At 39.2% G+C, this 7,390-nt stretch overlaps 1 long non-coding RNA gene across 1 annotated transcript; it reads right to left on the bottom strand.

Moving 5' to 3' along the window:
* Positions 1-1,022: 1,022 nt before the first annotated feature.
* Positions 1,023-6,380, bottom strand: LOC116216971. Its single transcript, XR_004160751.1, has 2 exons — positions 6,168-6,380; positions 1,023-6,082 (listed from the first exon to the last, which is right to left on the bottom strand). It is a non-coding gene; the product is annotated as an uncharacterized LOC116216971 (long non-coding RNA).
* Between the last annotated feature and the right edge of the window lie 1,010 nt (positions 6,381-7,390).

The raw sequence follows: 7,390 nt of genomic DNA, 5'->3' as shown, positions 1-7,390 counted from the left end.
CCAAAGTTCCTTAAAAACAAGAGATATCTCTGAGGTGGGCATGCATGTGATTCTGCATGTCTTTTAAGACTTCTGAGATGTATTTCCTGATTAGCTGATTTGCTGTAGTAGCAGCATTGGCCATCTTTCCTTCTGTTATGTGAGCATGAGATTTTAAATGGATTCAGCTTGGCCTGCACTTCTCCAGAGCTGCTGACATATATTTATAAATGCTACCACTAAAACTCCTAACACACCTACATTGCAAAAATGTGGAGGATGCTTTGCAATGCAAAGCCTTTTGCAGCTGTGGCCCATTTGACACATTTGTCTCATCTCATCTGCAGACAGTGGAAGTACAAAGCTGGTGGCCCTGTTCCTGTCTCACAAGTTCTCACTGACTTCCGTTATTTCATCTAGAATTGTTTAAAATGGAAACTACAGTTGACATGATCACATTTTTGAGAATTTCAGATTTGCTGACATTAAGCATAGTACGGCTTGGCACAAAAGCATCAGCTCCCCCTTGTCAACATCCGTGAGATGTTGAACTGAGATGTTGTATGTTGCAACACGATACTATTACTGCTTCGGCTTAACAGATGTTGAAACTGAGATCTGGAGAAATGAACACAACACCATGAGTTTCTCTAACAGCCTAGATTGTAGCTGATTTCTGTCTCTTACATCTTATTCCAGAAGCTTAACTACTCTCTACCATTTGTATCACCCTTCTCTCCACCTACTTATGCCTTAACTCACAAGCACACAGAAACTGTTCAGGAGCTAAGATGATAAACACTCCCTTCAGAGGCAATGCACATGATTCTGTGGAAAGGCCTTACTAGCCATAAACTTTCCTTTCATCTCAGTTGAGACTCCCTATTGCCCTACATTTCCTTGAGTACAAAGTATGTATAAGGTTGTATAAGACGGATATGCTTCATATAAAAAACAGCTCTTTGCTTATGTGTTGTGCAGTGTCTGCAAAGCTTCATTTTTCTGTTAGGCAGCTAGCTTGATCATTTCTCTTTTTTTTTTTGGTCAGGAAAAAAAGTCTATTTCAAAAGGCAATTAAAAAATTGCTCCACAGCGTCCACATCTTTGCAACAACGAACACAAATCATTCATGCACAACAAAAGATACCTCTAGAGTTCTGTGCCAGGGCACTGGGATCACAAATGGAGGACAGATAGATCGTAAAAGAAGTCTTTGAAACTAGAGAATAGAAAACTAAGCTAGTGGGCTAGCCGAAGAGGTACTGTCACAGAGGGAGTAAGTGGAAGAACTTATTGTGGAAGTACTTACTGCAAAGTAGAGGCATGAAAGAGCAGAAAAAAGTGGATTCTGTAAGCCATACAACGCTACGGATAATGTAAGCTGGCACTGAAGTGCTCACAGCTAGTTTCTAAAATCCCAGCACTGAGGGCCCCAAACTGCTTTACTTGAAAGAAAAGGAAACCTGGAAATAGATAAAATATTTTTACAGTTTCAGAAACCCCAGTGAACATGATCTGTTTACAAGTGTATGGGTAGCCTAGAAATATATCAGGACACACGGTACAACTGTCTCAGAAAAGTAAAAATAGGGGTGGACAGGGAACAACTTTCAAAATTGTTTAAGTAAGTTTAATCTTGGTATTTACAACAGGAAGTCAGTTTTGCCACTTAAAGACTTAAAGGCTTTCTACTCCTGTCTTTGCACAGAAGAAATTCAGGGCTCAGCCTTAGCTTTCAAGAGCTATGACAATTATCCCAAAAATATTCTGGAAGTTCTGTAGTTCATAAGTCTGATTAAAAGAAAACTGATTTTTATGCAATAAAAGATGAATAAATGCCAAAAGCAGATATCTGCTCACACTGCACAAGGCAGCAGAGCTCAGGGACAGCCAGTGACCCCCAGACAGGGTGGGCAGTCCTGATCCCAGAAGCCAGCCCAAGGGTGCTTCTGCCTGGAGCAGCACACAGACATTCTGCTTTTGACCCTAGCTAATCCATCCCATTCCTGTAACATGCAGCTGTTCTTGCTGGAGTTTGTAAGGCATTCACTCCTAGCCAAGGAGCTGAATACATGCTAGCAAGCCCTGCCTAGCATACAATAACTTTCTGCAGTGCCTCTTTCCTTTGCCAAATTGGGTGTCCCCTCTTTGGTTGCCCCGCATGCTGTTGCTGGCAGCATGGGAAGAATAGGCATGGTGACAAAGGGAGTGATAGAAGTAGGACTGGGGAAGTGTACTGCAAAATGCAGAGTAACACAGACACTTGAACTAGTGCTAAACAAGGAAGTTAAATAAGCATGATGAGACATCAAGCCAACACAGCGCAGTTAAGTGTGAGTTAATTCACTCACCTACCTGGGGAGGCAGATAAAAGCCTATAAATATTAACTCTTAAAACTAAATCAAGAGTGTAAACAGAGGACAGAACATTCTTGTGGCTTGCTGTTCTCCTTTGCTTGCTCCCAGGGTGGTATCTTCATTGCTACAATGCAATTGGCTCAGGAAAAGAAAACAGGATGACTTGTGCATTAATACAATGCAGTCACAGCTTCAGCATGCAGGCTGCCTCCTTGTTTCATGCATGCACACACTCTCATGAAGGCAGAGAGTTTTGCAGACAGGTCATTGAAGTTAGACAAACAGAGACTGATTCCTAATGCAAGTCCATTTTGCAAGTCCCAATTTTGAGAAGTCACTTCATCCCATTTCCTCCCCTCATTTCTTCTGCTCCACCGTACATGTGAACTTCCTAGCATATTCACTGCTGATTTGCTCTTCAGAACCCAGACTTACATTAGCTAAAGAAAAACTAAAACTAAAGGAAATGGTTCTCTGCCATTGAGAGCTGGATCTTCAGCCTCTGCACAGCAGTTTTGTGGCTTAGGTTTATACTGGTGAAATGTTCTCAGTACAGTATGACAGTGATGTAAGTTAACACAGAATGATTACTACATAAGAAAATCCCATTAGCTTTTAATCAACGTCTCACCTTATCTGCAGTTATCAATCAAAATCCCACACCAATATCCCAGCCATCAGCTTATTCTGTTTGTGTAGGGCCAGGTGAAGAAAATTACACATTGGTCCAAGTGATTAACTAATTCATGTCCAGAAACCACATAACCATGCTAGTGTGGTGCAGTGCTCAGAATAACGTGTCCTGCTTAGGTACACCACTGGAAGAAAACCAAGTGGATTACAGCTTAAAACTGGTTTGTGTCTGAGACAGCCCAGGAAGTGAGCAGGCCTGCATAGGGCCCTGCATATAGCCCTACGCTTACACCAACTCTTGATTTTGAATTAAGCATTTCAAGGCCGCAAGATGTGAAAAGGGAGTGTTCTAGAGATAGCAGATTTCACTTTCTTCTACTTTAATGCCTATCCTCCTGCCTGAGAATCTCCCCTTATCCGCTATTATACACAGAAAACAAGCCAATATTACTAAGTTCTGCCACTTAAAAATTAGGTCTGCTAAATTCTTTCCAGAGGGATAGACAGCAATATAGGAGCTGATGATTGGAGAAGGAAAACACAAAAATTGTAGATGGAAACATCCACAGCTCTTTTGCACGGAGACTCCACAGCCTCAGATTTCTGTGTGCCTACTGAAAGTCAGTACTTTTCACATGGAAAATAAAAAAGTCACACTGAGAGCTATCAGGCAATTATTTAACTTCCTGAAAGTAAGGAAGTGGCTCAGCAGTGAGCGAAGCTTTTCAAAAGCTGCTAAATTGCTAATATATTTGTGGAGTGTGGGGCAGAAGCCTACATTAATGACCTAATGGAAAAAAAATGCTTGCAAGCATAACTTTTTTTTTCTTTTTTATCTATGTAAAGAGAGCAAGTGATTTTTTGCTGTTACTTTGTTTTGTTCTGTTTTTGTTGCCAAAAAGACACCATGGTTGCATTGCATCAGGTATGTTAGTATGACTTTTTGGATCAGAAAGTCAGCATAGATATTAGGGCACATTCTGTTATCAATTTTACACCAAAGTTTTTAATAAGTATGCACCTGGCAATTACAGATTTTCATTAAGCTTGCAATTTCAAGTGGAAGAAGATGACAGACTAATAAATACTGCACAAAGCACTGAAGAATTTAATGGGATATTTCAGCTGTGGAAATGTTTACAAGGCACTTCAACAAAAAATATGAAAATAAGTCCCAAAGCACAGCCATCACGATTAAGTGCCTGAAATTTCTCTTACCACAAAACCAAAGCCCTTGTCACCTCTTCCTATCGATGCTCCTACAACAAGAAATTCCTTCCTAGCAGGCAGCCCAGGAGCCCATAGCCATCAGGCAGAGTAATCTGCACAGTAATGACGATGCACAGTAGTTCTGCCACCACCCTGGCAGGAGAACCAGCCTCTCTGAGCCACCTGCTCCTACCCTTCCCACTCCACCCATGGTTTATATAAATGAGTCCTGAAAACCAAAATGCAAGATAAATAGAAAAATATGCAGATGGATCACTAGAAGTGTAATACCAGGCAGAGAAAGAGGAGCTCCATGCTCTCACCTAAGCCTGTGCCAAACTAAATGGTGAAAGCAACGTCTGTGAGGTTGAGGACTTGACACTGCAGCAGACTGTTATTTGCTTTAAGTGCTCTAGAGAGGAGTTGAAACATATCCTTACTCTGAGGTTCTTCTGTTTAGTAAAAGTGCGTAGAGAGGAATTGGCTCAAGCTACACTGTTGTCTGCAGACAGAGAAAATAACTATTTGAACTACTTGAAATAAAGCAATGTTACCCCTCTGAGTCTCCCAGCCCTCTCTGTTAGCTAACACATCCACTGACGGTGGGAGTGACAGAGAGCAGGCAGTTACCTGCCCTTCTTGGAAAAAGGGACCAATGGGAAGGCTTATAAAACAGAAAGTAGGACAGCAGATTAAAAAAAAAAAAAAAAAAAAGGGGGGGGGAAAGATTCTTTACTATACAGCATTTACCTGTTTTCTTATAATATGCAGCAGCTACTAACCACATTTATTCAGTGCTGACTCTTTTCAGAGATTTTAAAGAACAGGAAAGCTAATGCTCAGACTTTAAATGCTCTTAGTGAGTTATCAACTAAAAGCAGATAATTTTCTTGCTTGCATCAGCAACAGAGAGTTACTAAAGTGAAGTTATGACAGAAACATACACATTTAATGTAGGTGAGAAGATATTTCAGCACTGCATATAATCTGCTATTGCAGAAAATGTGCTCTTAGCCATTTTTAGGGTGAACACTACTTAATAAAAACAAACCAGCCAACTTTGTGTCTGCTGTAATTCCGCGTTACATTAAATACTAAAACTGATGGAAGGTACTTACACATAAAATGCTGCATGTTATTTTCAAGAAAATAATTTCTTAAACAGATCCACGAAATTATCATCTTTATAGTAATATTAATTCAAAGTTAATTGCTTTATTTACTACTCACAGTATCAGTGACAAATTCATCTACATTGGGCTAACATCTAGAAGCAGTTTTAAAAACTAATTTATCATAAATGTAATTTTTCAGCTATAGAAACTACCTTACAATGTTGAGAATTTTTGTCTTCACCACATTGCTGCAAAAATCAAACTGAGAAACTTAGGGTAGATTCTCAGATCAGGGAGAACTTAAATTGATGGGAAGATTGTTTCTTACAGCTTTTAAGCACAAAAAACAAAGTAATGCTTTTTGAGACTAAACAAAGATAATATATGTTCTCATAAGAGATCAATTTATGTGTTTTTAAATGCAACTATGAACGTTTTGTTTTTCTTTTAAAATGTCTTACTGAACTCACAACTGTGCGGAAGACATTTTAGCTTCGTACATCATACGTTAACTTTCCTGATCCAGGTTATGACACTATTGCATTCAATTGCATTCTAGCTGCTGAATAAAGATGCTTTATCTCCACTTAACAAAGCTTAGAATCTGTTTTAATTCTACAGAGACATTATGGGATCAAAATTAGAGAAGGAAATATCAATTGCTACCTACCTTGGGCAAAAGCATCCTGGCACAGAAAGGCAACGCCAAATGCCAAGAGTTTAAGGCACAAAAACATGGTTATTTCTGGAAATCAGACGTATCCTTACGAAGCAGCATGTGTCTCTCTCTGGAAAGCAAAATTTGTGTTATCTCTCTGTAAAATAATTTCGCAGCAAAACTTGAACCAAAAAGGAGAATAACCGGGCATGTACATTACACTGCCTGCTTATCTGTGAAGGAGTTGGCTTCCTCTGTTGCCCCAACCTAACCACTCGCGAACTTGCTGTGCACAGTGATGTCAGAGACCATTACTTCTTCAAAAAAATCTTTCAGTTTCCAGGAAGTTAAGAGGGTTTTTCTTAAATTGCTGCAGTAATACTCAGCTTCCTTAATTCAAATGAAATAGATTGTTTTCAGCTATTTCTACAGAGGAACTACCGAGACTTAACTTTTCAAAGGACCAGACTCAAGAAACCATCATTCTTTTTCTTCATATTCACTTTTCTGTTGCATAAATCTTATTGAGCCTTCTCTCACTTATGGACTGCCAAGATTTCTGTTGAGACAAAAGGAAACCCAAACAATCAGTCAACAAAACACTTACAATGGCAATAAGACCTTCATAAAAAGACACAATTCTGATTTTTTTTTTTTTTTGCAAGAACGCAATTCTAGAACTGACAGTAAGATTGAACAAATGGATACAGGCAATCTAATTCTGTTTTCTAATTCTATCTTCAGATCGTAATTACATATCCCCCAAACAATTCTCTTATCATGATAGTGCCAGAGGACTGTGGTCCATTTCCTGCAGTAAATGCAACCTAACCAAAGACGTTTATGCCACTGCACTCAATAGCTGGATAAAAAATACACACTGTATAGTAGTCTACGAAGGAAATAAACATTGGAGTAGCTTCTTTCACTGGAATATATTTGTTTTTATTTTTCAGGTCTTCCTAAGCATCACATGCATACATTTACATAATAATTTACAGACAACATAAGTAAACTCAATTCCTCATAAGATTAAATCCAGCTTCAACTTTGAGTCCAACTTTGAGTGAAGTCCTATAACACAGGCCAAAATCCTAGCTTCCATTAGACAATGTGTGTCCATACCACCTCATATAATAATTACTGGAAATGTGTTCAGAAAGAAACTGACATGGCCTAACTCTCCAGAAAGCCCAGTTTTGATACACAGTAACTTCATCGTGCTGGAGTTGTTTTAAGTTAATTTGGACTATAGCTGTATGTTGTCTGCATCAAAACCATAATTCTGAAGAATCTCAGCTGATTTACAAAACACACTGCATCCTACGGAGAATTTCACAGAAAGGTTCTCAACAAGAACCAGGTGCCATTTCTACCTGACCTTCCCCAGCAGTTTTACACAACCTCTGCTTCAATTTTGAAGCTTTCTCCCTAAGCA

Source organism: Meleagris gallopavo, chromosome 10 (assembly GCF_000146605.3).
Source record: "Meleagris gallopavo isolate NT-WF06-2002-E0010 breed Aviagen turkey brand Nicholas breeding stock chromosome 10, Turkey_5.1, whole genome shotgun sequence".
NCBI lineage: Eukaryota > Metazoa > Chordata > Aves > Galliformes > Phasianidae > Meleagris > Meleagris gallopavo.
This window is presented reverse-complemented; position numbering and strand designations above follow the sequence as displayed.